Source organism: Neopsephotus bourkii, unplaced genomic scaffold (assembly GCF_033783945.1).
Source record: "Neopsephotus bourkii isolate Nb327-2 ecotype Australia unplaced genomic scaffold, CSIRO-AGI_Nbou_v1 NB_1572, whole genome shotgun sequence".
NCBI classification, from domain to species: Eukaryota; Metazoa; Chordata; class Aves; order Psittaciformes; family Psittacidae; genus Neopsephotus; species Neopsephotus bourkii.
Genome location: NW_026902048.1, coordinates 8,185,757 through 8,196,086, shown reverse-complemented (window position 1 = coordinate 8,196,086; position 10,330 = coordinate 8,185,757). Strand labels below are relative to the sequence as shown.

The 10,330-nt window shown below is 37.7% G+C and overlaps 1 long non-coding RNA gene across 1 annotated transcript; it reads right to left on the bottom strand.

Moving 5' to 3' along the window:
* Positions 1 to 213: 213 nt before the first annotated feature.
* LOC133222035 (uncharacterized) lies at positions 214 to 9,979 on the bottom strand. Its single transcript, XR_009728160.1, has 3 exons — positions 9,634 to 9,979; positions 5,217 to 5,318; positions 214 to 303 (listed from the first exon to the last, which is right to left on the bottom strand). It is a non-coding gene; the product is annotated as an uncharacterized LOC133222035 (long non-coding RNA).
* Between the last annotated feature and the right edge of the window lie 351 nt (positions 9,980 to 10,330).

Below are 10,330 nucleotides of genomic sequence, written 5' to 3'. Positions count from 1 at the left end.
ATCTTACATCCCACTTTAATCTAGATCTTATGATCTTTGTCAGATTCATTACTGAACAGTACTATTAGCACTGAACTATTGCAGATGTCTAGGATTTCCAGGCAGTAGGAAGAGCTAGAGATTTGGAAGTTTTCTAATAAAAAGAAGCTCTTGGAGAGTTGAATTGACTGTTAAAAAAAATAAAATTTAAAAAAAGAGAAATTAAAAAATACCTAATCCTAAAATAAAAATTCAAAAGGAGGAACTTACAACAGCAAGGCAGACAAACCTGACTCCTGCAGAAGGCTGTTCCTCTTCATAGGCCTGGCAAAAAAAGACAGAGTGAATAATTGAAAACACACTCTCGTGGTGCCACGTGACTCAGTTTCAGTAATTCTGCTCAGTACATTGGAACGGAGCTATTGTTTCCTAATTGAAGAAAATGTCAGCAAGGATAGATAAACAAAAGCAATGGGATACAGTATTGGGGAAACTGTTTCCAGCAGGGTCCCAGCTACCCAGAGAAGAAAAGACCATTTAAGGAGGTTGTGTCATTTGTTTTTACCCATTGCTCACTGATTCTACGATTGATGGGGTTCGGGCATGTGAAACCTACTTGGGGGTAGGATAGGGGGGCAGCCAGAATCTGTGCTAATCAAGTGCAGGGTTTCCTGCTGGAGGCCGAGATGGCAAACGTGTTTCTCATAATTTTTAGCAGATATTTTAAGCTGGTAAGAATTTCATAGACCACTTCTGCTCCAGTAGCAAAACAAAGCAGGAGGCACTTTTGAATGCCAAGCCCTTGTATTGTTCACCATGAAGTGGCATGGACCTTTAAACCTACCAATTCTCCCCTTTATGGGCTAGACTGCAGTTCTGTGATACAACTTGATCAAGGACTCAATATTGGGTTTTTTCCATAGAGCATCCAGGAAATAAGAACTATTTCACAGATTCCACATTGCCTCAATTACACTTTTTATTCGCTATAAAGTAAATGGTTCACAGTCTATTCTACTGCTGTAACAACTCCCCCCATGAAATACTGCTTGAATTGCACCGACCATCAGTTGTGGAAGTAGGCAGCCACCTTTCCGCCATGTCCCTAGTCAGTCTCCAGCTGTCAATCTTGAGTTCTGTTCACACTGACAAATAAAATCTTGCTTCAGAAACCTACTTTCTCTCAATGAATTTATGTGATAAGGTACTTACTGAGATTGTTACTCTCAAATTAAAAAAGATCCATAAATGATACAATTGTCTCTGAAAGAGTTTACTGAAATAATGAGTCCCCTTTGGAATGTCCTCACAAACTAGAAGTACTATACTTTTCAGGAAAATGTAAACAGAAACCTGAATTTTACACCTGGCCCTATCTGGTCATGGAAATGGTCAAGAGGAAAGTGCTTAAGACACCTCCTGCGTTATGTGTTCTGTGACTTGAAGGTCCTGGATCTGTTGGACTATCACTAAACTTGCAAAAGAGAGAGAGAAATTATAAAATACGTTTAAAATATTGCACTGATATGGTCTCATGTTTAGTGGCCCTGTGACTTGTAGATAAAATGTGGACTGTGAATACGAGCATCAGCCCCATGAGAATGATGTATGTCCTGGGAGGAAAAGTGAAGATGAAATCTCTGCTCTGCCCAGTGTCTGCAGGAGCCCTGAAACACTCTGTCCTGAAAAAAATTGGCTAATTTGTATGTTAAGTGTTTACAAAAAGAGAGTTTGCCACTATTATCCCAACAGTTATGTTCTCATGATATTAGTTCCCCAAAGGAAAACTGTCATAAAGAACAGTTTTAGCCTGGGTTGCTGGATGACAATAAACATAGAGCATTACCCAACTCCTTTAAATTCTAATCTTGTAGAAGGAAGAAGACACTGAGTAGCCAACAAGTTATCAAGTAGCTTTTCTGGAAAGGAGGAGAAGTAGGGAGCTGACTTTGTGTTTTGGGAAAGAATTCTTCACTGTATTTAAAGAGAGACAACAGTGGCCTTGTACATAAAAAGAGGTTTTATAGTGCTAGTACTGTACAAATGAAATATCAGTGAGGAAGCAAAGCCACATACTGTTTACCACTTAACTGTCTTACACTGTAGCACACACGTGTTTTTGTTTAGCAATAGAGAACTCATTCACAGAAAATCTCAACAGTCCTGAGTTTTGATCCAAACTGATTGAGCTGGAAGCTCAAAAGCGTTGGAAAGCTTTTTTTTTTCTTTTTTTTTTTTTCTTTTTTTTTATTCCCTCCCATTGTCACATGCTATTGCATTTCCTGACTATGGGCTGAATACTGTAGTGCCTAAGCCACTGGGAGTTTTGTTCATTCAGAATTTGGACCTCAGCCAGGGCTAGGAGCAGAAACATAAATATCACAAGGAGGGGCAGATTTTTCATGTTGTTTCACTCTAACCTTTTGCAGTTTTTTCCATCGTCTCTGTACAGTAATTTTTCAGTGCCCAGTGGTGAACAGAAAAGCAGGGGTTTAGAAGCCATAAGGAAAAGGAGAGAGAGAACCTCTGCTGTGCCTGCCATGTTGCATTAACGGTATGCTTTGATACTGGATACTGTGGTCAATCTTCACTACTCAGCTCTTAAGGTGTTGTACCAGGAAAAGGGCAATGAACACTATCAGAGGCTGGAATTTTGTATTAGAAGATTGAAATTATGTGGACTCTCCTTTACAGAAAGGAGCTGTATAGATAAAGGTTTATGAGATATTAGGTACTATAAGGAAAAGCAGCTGGGTTTCTTTACTGCCTTCTCATGTGAGGGATGGGAAAATAAGAATGCAGTAAAATGAAGAGAGTTCAAACAAATAAAAGGAAGTACTTAAAACCTAGAGCAGAATTAATATGTGGAACAAGAATATAGCAGAAATCATGGGCACTTTGAAGTTAGCTGTTTCGCCTTTGATTTCAGTTGGACAGAGATTTCACCCAAAGACGTGAGTTGATGGAAATATCTGTAGTTAAAGGGAATAGTATGCAGAAGGGGCAGCAACTCTTGATTCAAAATAAAAGTCAAACAGTACTGTTCACAGGTAGAGTGATACTTCTGCCATGGGATAAGGTACTAGTTACCATAAAATGGAGTAACTTTTCTGATGTCTGGAGTTAGTGTCTATTGGAGGTGGGAGAAGGAAATAGAGGAGCCACTGAATATATTCTTTATGACAGTTGCTCTTTTTTGTCTGACTAAAACCAGGATGTGCCTGGAACCATAACAGACACAGGAGCTGATCCTTCTTTTCCCCAAGTTATTTTCCATATCTAAAGGTTAGGATTCTAGTGGACAAATATGCAGGCTATTCAGTACTAAATATTTTGCCTGTTGCTACTGGTGATAACCTTTTCCAAAAAGGAGCATATAAATTTAAACAGAACATTAGTACTGGGCAAAGCAAACCTAAGTAATGATGGCACTTAGCCTCGGTCCTGATCTCCACCCAGCTCCGAATATTACTTGTATTAATAGGAAAGCAAGCCAGTAGTTTGGAGTGTTCTAGTTTTTGTCCTTTCCTTACATTACTCAGCAAGCTGATTAATTACTTTTGACTTAAACTCAGTCACAAATTTCACATTTTGCCATATTCCAGACAACAGTTATGTCGCACAGGACAGTCCATCTCCTCATTGCTGCTAAGCCAGGACTGGATTAGTCATCACTGCCTTGGGTTTTGCAGCTTTCACTCTGCCCTTCCATCCATCAAAACATAGCAACATGGCACGTTGAGTCACCCTATGAGCACAGTTAATCCAGTATCCTTCTCCTTCTTGCTAATAGTAATTGCTTCAAAAGGATTACCTTGTAAAAAAATGAAAAAGGTAGTAGAGAGCTTGCTTTCAGGAAGATTTTCTTCTGAGAACCTTGTTGGTAACAGTAGGCTGGCACTCTGAGGTTTTGTACATATTCCAAAATTGTTGGAGCTTTTTACATTATGATTGGATAGCCTTGTTTTAGCAGAAGCTACAGCTGCCTCATAATGGATAAGTATTGCATTATGTCAAATTAGGTAAATCGCTTTCTAAATCCTTTCATCACTTAGTACCTAACTTTTGCCAGGAAGCAGGAAGACTCTTTTTTTTTTTTTTCTTCTAAAGATGAAATGAATCCTGTGTAATGCAACTGTAATTTATCCATTTCTGTCTCCCATTAAGATTTTGATTTCAAGAGTATCCAGAGGCAATGAGTTTCATGTGTTATCTAAAAATGTACTTCCTTTTAATCGTTTTAAATTCATTGCCTCCAAGATTTATTCCTAGTACAACAACTAGGAAAAATATCCTGATATTCAAGTCTCTATCAAATCCTTCTCTCACTGACCTCTGTACTGACATCATCTTCTATCTTCTACATGCTTTTATCTTTTCTTCTTTTGCCCCTCCTTTCTCTCAGCTTCATGCTGCTTTCATATGGTTGGATCTCCTCCTCCTTCAGATCCATTTTTTAAAATCCACTTCCTTTTGTGAACTTCATTACCTGACTCTTTCATAATGGTGTCCCACTCTACAGCATTCTAGATTGTTTTCCAGTGAACTGCTTTCCTGTGACTTCATAAGAGTTCCTAGACCTTATCTTTCCAAAAACATGTGTTGCATGACATTGCGCTCACACTGATTACTAACCGTATTCTGGTGTCCTTACTTGTTGCAATGCCTTAGAGATAAGCTGTATCTTGTTAATATACTTCCATGGAAGAGGGTCTGAGTGTACATCCATCAAAATGTATATTTACCTCATCTTGAGAACACATCCTAGAACTCTGTGAAGAATATGTTACTGTATACATGCAATGCTTTGTTTGCAGATAAAGGAGCCCATGTCATCTACATAAATACTGTGTTCAGAGCATGTGACTGAAAAATGACAGCACTATAAGTGTAAAGAGCATTGACTGTAGCCATGGTGCAGTGTATGAGGTGCAGCAATAATTGAACCTTTTTAACAGTGTTGTGGGTTGTGTTTGCTTTTTTATTATTTTTGTATTGGGTATATAGACTACATGTAAGAGATTATCTTGGGCTTAGAGAAACATGACAGAACATTTATGTCAGCTATGAAGCTGCTAAGTATCTGGTACTGAAGAAAAGGTCCATCATTTTCTTAAAAGCCATTGACCAATACACAGTTTATAACTGTGCACCAGAGTAGTAAAAACATTATGTGAACTTCCCTGTATGGTGTCATTCCAATTTAAGACAAATATTTTTAAAAGTTATGACTTTACCTCTTCTCTCCACGTTTCCAGTCACATGCTGTTCCTTTTTCATCTGACTTTGCATTCCTTTTGATTTATGATTCCTTGAACTGTAGGCTGACATAAGGGGCCCTTTAAGTTGAATGAAAGGAGAATTATCAATTGCCAAAATTATGATTTATCAGGAAAAAAGCAAAGGGCAAAGAAAAATGAACTTACTCTGCATAAAAATGTCATATGAAGATTTTCTCTGTATTTTTCATGATTTCAGTATAAAAGGTGCATTTGGACCTGTCTGGTTTTACATTTGATTGTGAGTCTGTGCTGGATTCTGTCATATTCATTGCTACTGCCTCCTCCTTTACTCCTTGAACAGCCAGATATGAATGAATGGCAGTATTAAAGAGGTGAATGTGTTTAGTTCATCTGAGTACCAGTGGCAGAATTAGCTCCATATTTTACACTCTGGTACAGGCACCACTTTCTACAGAAGCCTGATCTTGGTCTTACTGACCTTGGGGGTCTGTTGTCCTTTAGTATTTCACAGATAGCATGCAGTCCTGTCTTGCTTTGCTGGACTTGATGGTTTGAGTGCAGTTTTGGTTTTGTTTGGGGTTGGTTTTCTTTTTGAGGGGGTTGTAGTGGAGTTTTTGGGTTTGAGGTTTGGTTGGGTGGTTTTGTTTGCTTGTTTATTTTTAAATAGTACTGCCAGTGATTGATGAATTATGCAGTCTCTTGGATATCTATGCCTGAATAAGATGACTTTACCACATTGTAAGTACAGTTGTCATTTTAACTTGCAAGGCTTTAGCAGTAGCTAATTCTGATTATTTGTCATTCCTAGTGCCAGCAGAGGCAAAGTTACTCAATACAGGCTGTTGCTTAACTCTGAACCAAGGAAGTCTTTCTCATAAGTGAAATGGTATAATCTATCACATAAATAGCTCCCTGGTAAGACACAAACTGAAAATGGTTTTGTGCTTCAGGAGATCTGATGACACTCTCATAGGTGTGAATAGGTGCTGGAGTCAGCTGTAGCATCCTAAACAGTCTAGGATCTAGTGTCTTCAGAGATGACTTTTCCTCCATGTTTTGAAATCAGCCTGCAACTTCTGAGCTGTACCTGATGTTAGATAGCTTGGAGGTAGTGACTGAGAGACCTCACCTGAGAATTCCTGATCTTGGGTTTTGTTTTTTTCTACAGAATTCAGGTTTCAAGTCCAGAAGTAGCTGTAATTAGCTAGTCTAAGTGACCTGTCAAAGGCAAAATTAACCTCTAATTCCTGTACTGATGGCCCCAGCTGAAGCATATATTTTAAAATAAGCATTAAATCTGAATGTAAATGCATTATTCCACTAATCTTTAAAATTTGCTACACCCTCAGACAGATTGTTACACAGATTAGTTACCATTTCTTTTAAAAATTGCTGTGTCCTGGTAATCATTTGCTTTATTTTTGTGTCTGTCAAAAAAGCTTGACTATTACTGCTTGGCACTACTACTTCAGCACCATTTCTGAAGATAAGGAAGGGAGACCATGGGGCAGGAGGCACCAAAGAACGTTATTTTATGGGTTAATATTTGGTTGCTTTGGGTTTTTTGCAATGACCTCAATTTAAATATTGGCTAAAATAACTGTTAGGACCACAGTGTTTGTAGTCCAAGGCTACCAGATAGTAAGTAATTAAGCTCAATAGCATCAGGGAGTGGAAGGGATACTATCATGCTGAAACCAGGACAAATACCTTCATCCATAAGAAATTGGTGTTACTCAGATGACAGATATTCATTTTGCAGCTGAAACAGGGAATGAGCAGCTACATGATTCAATTGTGTGATAGATTGCCTCCAGAGACACGGCTGTGTTGTGAATTGACTATCTGGAAAAGGCTGTCTGGATATGCACAAAAAGCTAGTATGTCTGTGAATGTTTAAAAGAGCATGTTGAGGATCTCACAATGCCATGTATTCCCATAAGCTTGGTCCTGGGAGTAGCCACTGACGTGGGAGCAATCATGTGCTCAGGGAGGTCAAATTTCTACTAGTTTCTGTAGAATAATTAATATTATCTCCTTTTGGATTTCTGAAAAGAAACAATCTCTTTTGGAATTTAAGTTCCAAGTGGTTGTCCAAAATCATGCTCTAAGACAACTATGACACCACCAACATAACCTAGGTTTTCCTTTTTCCTTTTCTTTCCTTTTTCTTCAATATCTTTTAAAATTACTATAAACTTTGGCTTTTAATTCATGGAAATGAATCTTAAAAGACTTGACTCACACATTCAGGAGGTGAGAGTACCTACACTTTTGGGGGATGCATACAAGGACAGAGTTTTAAAGTTGGGGATTTTTTAGTATTTTTTTAGGGGTTTTTTAGTATTTCTGTACTCAAATTTATTAAATGAGCATAACAAAAATGTTCAGATTTTGACAATGTCAGTTTAAGTTCAGCTTTAATCTTGGGTGATGGCGTAAGTTACCTATAACTGAACCTTACCAACCACATCTAATACAAACCACTCACTATAAAGCAGTAACAGTCAGGCACAGCTCATTTTTTGGCAGAACACTGTACTGAGTCTGAAGATCTGCTTCCAGCTCTGATAGTGACCTGCTGTTCTGACTGTGGATAGGCTTACTTTCCATCACTTCTGAATCCTTGTCCTCATCAATGAAAATTGATTGTGGCTGTCACATTTTTTCTTGGATGTGTGGGATGGGGATTTCTCTTGATGAAAAATGTTGTAAGATAATTAAATGTTTGGGTTTTGGGGGAGTTTTGTTTGTTTTGTTTTTTTTTTTTAATGGGACAATAAACAAAATAATTAACAGCTACTCGTGGAAAAAAATAAGAATTTGCTGATGTCAAGTAATGATATTTTACCCCAAACTATCTTGTATTATGCAGAATCCATTGCATACAAGGTTTATTCCACATGATAAAGCATGCAAGTTATTTTATAGTGTACAGTGTATGTCATACTGTAATATAGATAGCATAAATATTATAACAGCACTAGGCAAATAACAGCAGCAGATCACATCACCAGTGCTCTCTAATAGCAAAGAGCTATAAAAGTGATGAAGAGGCCATCATCTGTTGGGTCAGTCCTTCAGCATAAATTGCAGCAATTTGGCAGCCCCCCCAGCTTTATGTCAGCAGTTCACAGCCACAGGCTGGTACAATGGGGGAAGAGGGGAGTGTGTTGTCCCCACCTCCACCCTAACAGCAATCCCCCTGCAGAGGAGCAACAAACGGTGCTCCAGGAGCCCCTATCCTGTGTCTCCCAAGGGGCTGCCCAACTCAGAGCATACTAGCACCACAATAGAGGTTACACTGGCAATATGGATAATACAACATCAATATATGTGTGCTATGCTTGCCTGCATGTTTTTCCTGTAGGCTTATACTGTGTAAATCAGTTACTAATGAGGCTCATAATAAAGGGTACTTTTAAGTGAACACTGAACTAATAATGCTGGCAAGGCTTTGAGTCTACAGAAGTTATTTATAGTATATGACTAAACAAATACATATCCCTTTTGAGGCTGAGACTCTGGAGCAATTTACTGATTTCCTGTATAGGCTAGTTCATACAGAGATTCAAGTAAATACTGCATTTGGATGTCTTGGTCAGAACTATGCTCTGAAACTGTAGGGGATAATCATATTAATGTTTAATTTTAGAATAGTTTGGAAATATATATATGTGTTCAGAGGATTAGATACTACCCCTATCCAGTTCTCATGGAGAAATGCATTTTTCTGCATTGCTTCTTTAAAGAAAAATAAAATATTTAAAGAATAAACCATTCAGTTACACAGCAGAGTTGAAATGAGTACAAAGGTTATAAACAGTTCTGGAAAAAAATGGGCTTAACAAAACCTAAAAAGAATAGCAATAAGCTCATATCCCCTCTTCTTTTCATCTCATTTTGAAATTAATGAATAATTCTTATTTATGAAAATTAACTACCAGTCAGAGAGATTATGTTGATTTAAAATTGTTTTGAGTAATGAATCATTTGATTTGTGATTTTGTTTCTTTTGTGTGTTCTGATATTGCAAGTTTACAGAGGCCTCCAAAACTGAAGAAAGCTACAAACTCACATAAGACTCTGGTCCACTCTACTGGCTTTTATATGTGTCAGGAGAAATAGGACAAATATGCAGCAAAATGAAAGTGTCCTAAATTAAGGTATGTCCATGCAAAGCATCTTTGTGTTAAGTCATAATGCTGATTGTTACTTCAAATTTCTCATATCATTTAAAAACAAAACAGTGATGACAGTAAATAAACAAAAAAGTAGTTTGTGAAACACCCCTGCTTTACCTCTCATTTGTTTCCTCTTAAATTCTTAATTTAAACCAGTTGAAAATTATAAATGTAAAAAGAGATAACTGCATGATGCCTAAATAATTTGCTATAAAAATATAACTTACCATTGCCAAGTCTCTTCTTAAAAGTCCACTGTTACCATGCCTTCTTGGTTATGAAATGTGCAGCGGAGTCAATTCCCAGTGTGTTAAATACTTGACAAAATAATAAATGCAGTGTAACTCCACCGTGTTTGGATATTTGACTGTAACTCCTAAGCATTCAAAGTGACTACTCAGTATAACAACTTTTCCTTTGCAGAAAATGCCTTGCTATTTGCCAGCAAATCTTTAATGCTTTAGATTGGGTATTTCCAACTACCGCCCTACTTGCTAGGCAGATGTGTATAAAAGAGATGTTATTTCACTGAATCAACCACTGAGATCGTAACCCTTTTCCTGTACCACAAACAGAAATGTAAAACCTCAGACTTTCCTTCTGGACGTTTACTGACTTGTGTCTGTTTTAAGAAAGCAAAACACAACTAGTCCAAGGGCTAATATATGGAAAATGTGTTAAAATGTTTTAGATCATCTCATTGCTTCTCATTCCTGCAGTTCATTGGTTAACTGGCTTGTTCTGTGTTTATATAGTTGCGTGGTATAAATACAACACCTAAACTTCTCACCCAAAATTGAAATGATTCATTTATTACTTTTCACCTCCCTCCCTCTCCCCCCACCCCCCCCAAAAAAAGGAGAAAGAAAACACACAGTGCTCATTTAACCCAAGTGAGTGAAAACGCCTTTCATAAGGTCTGCA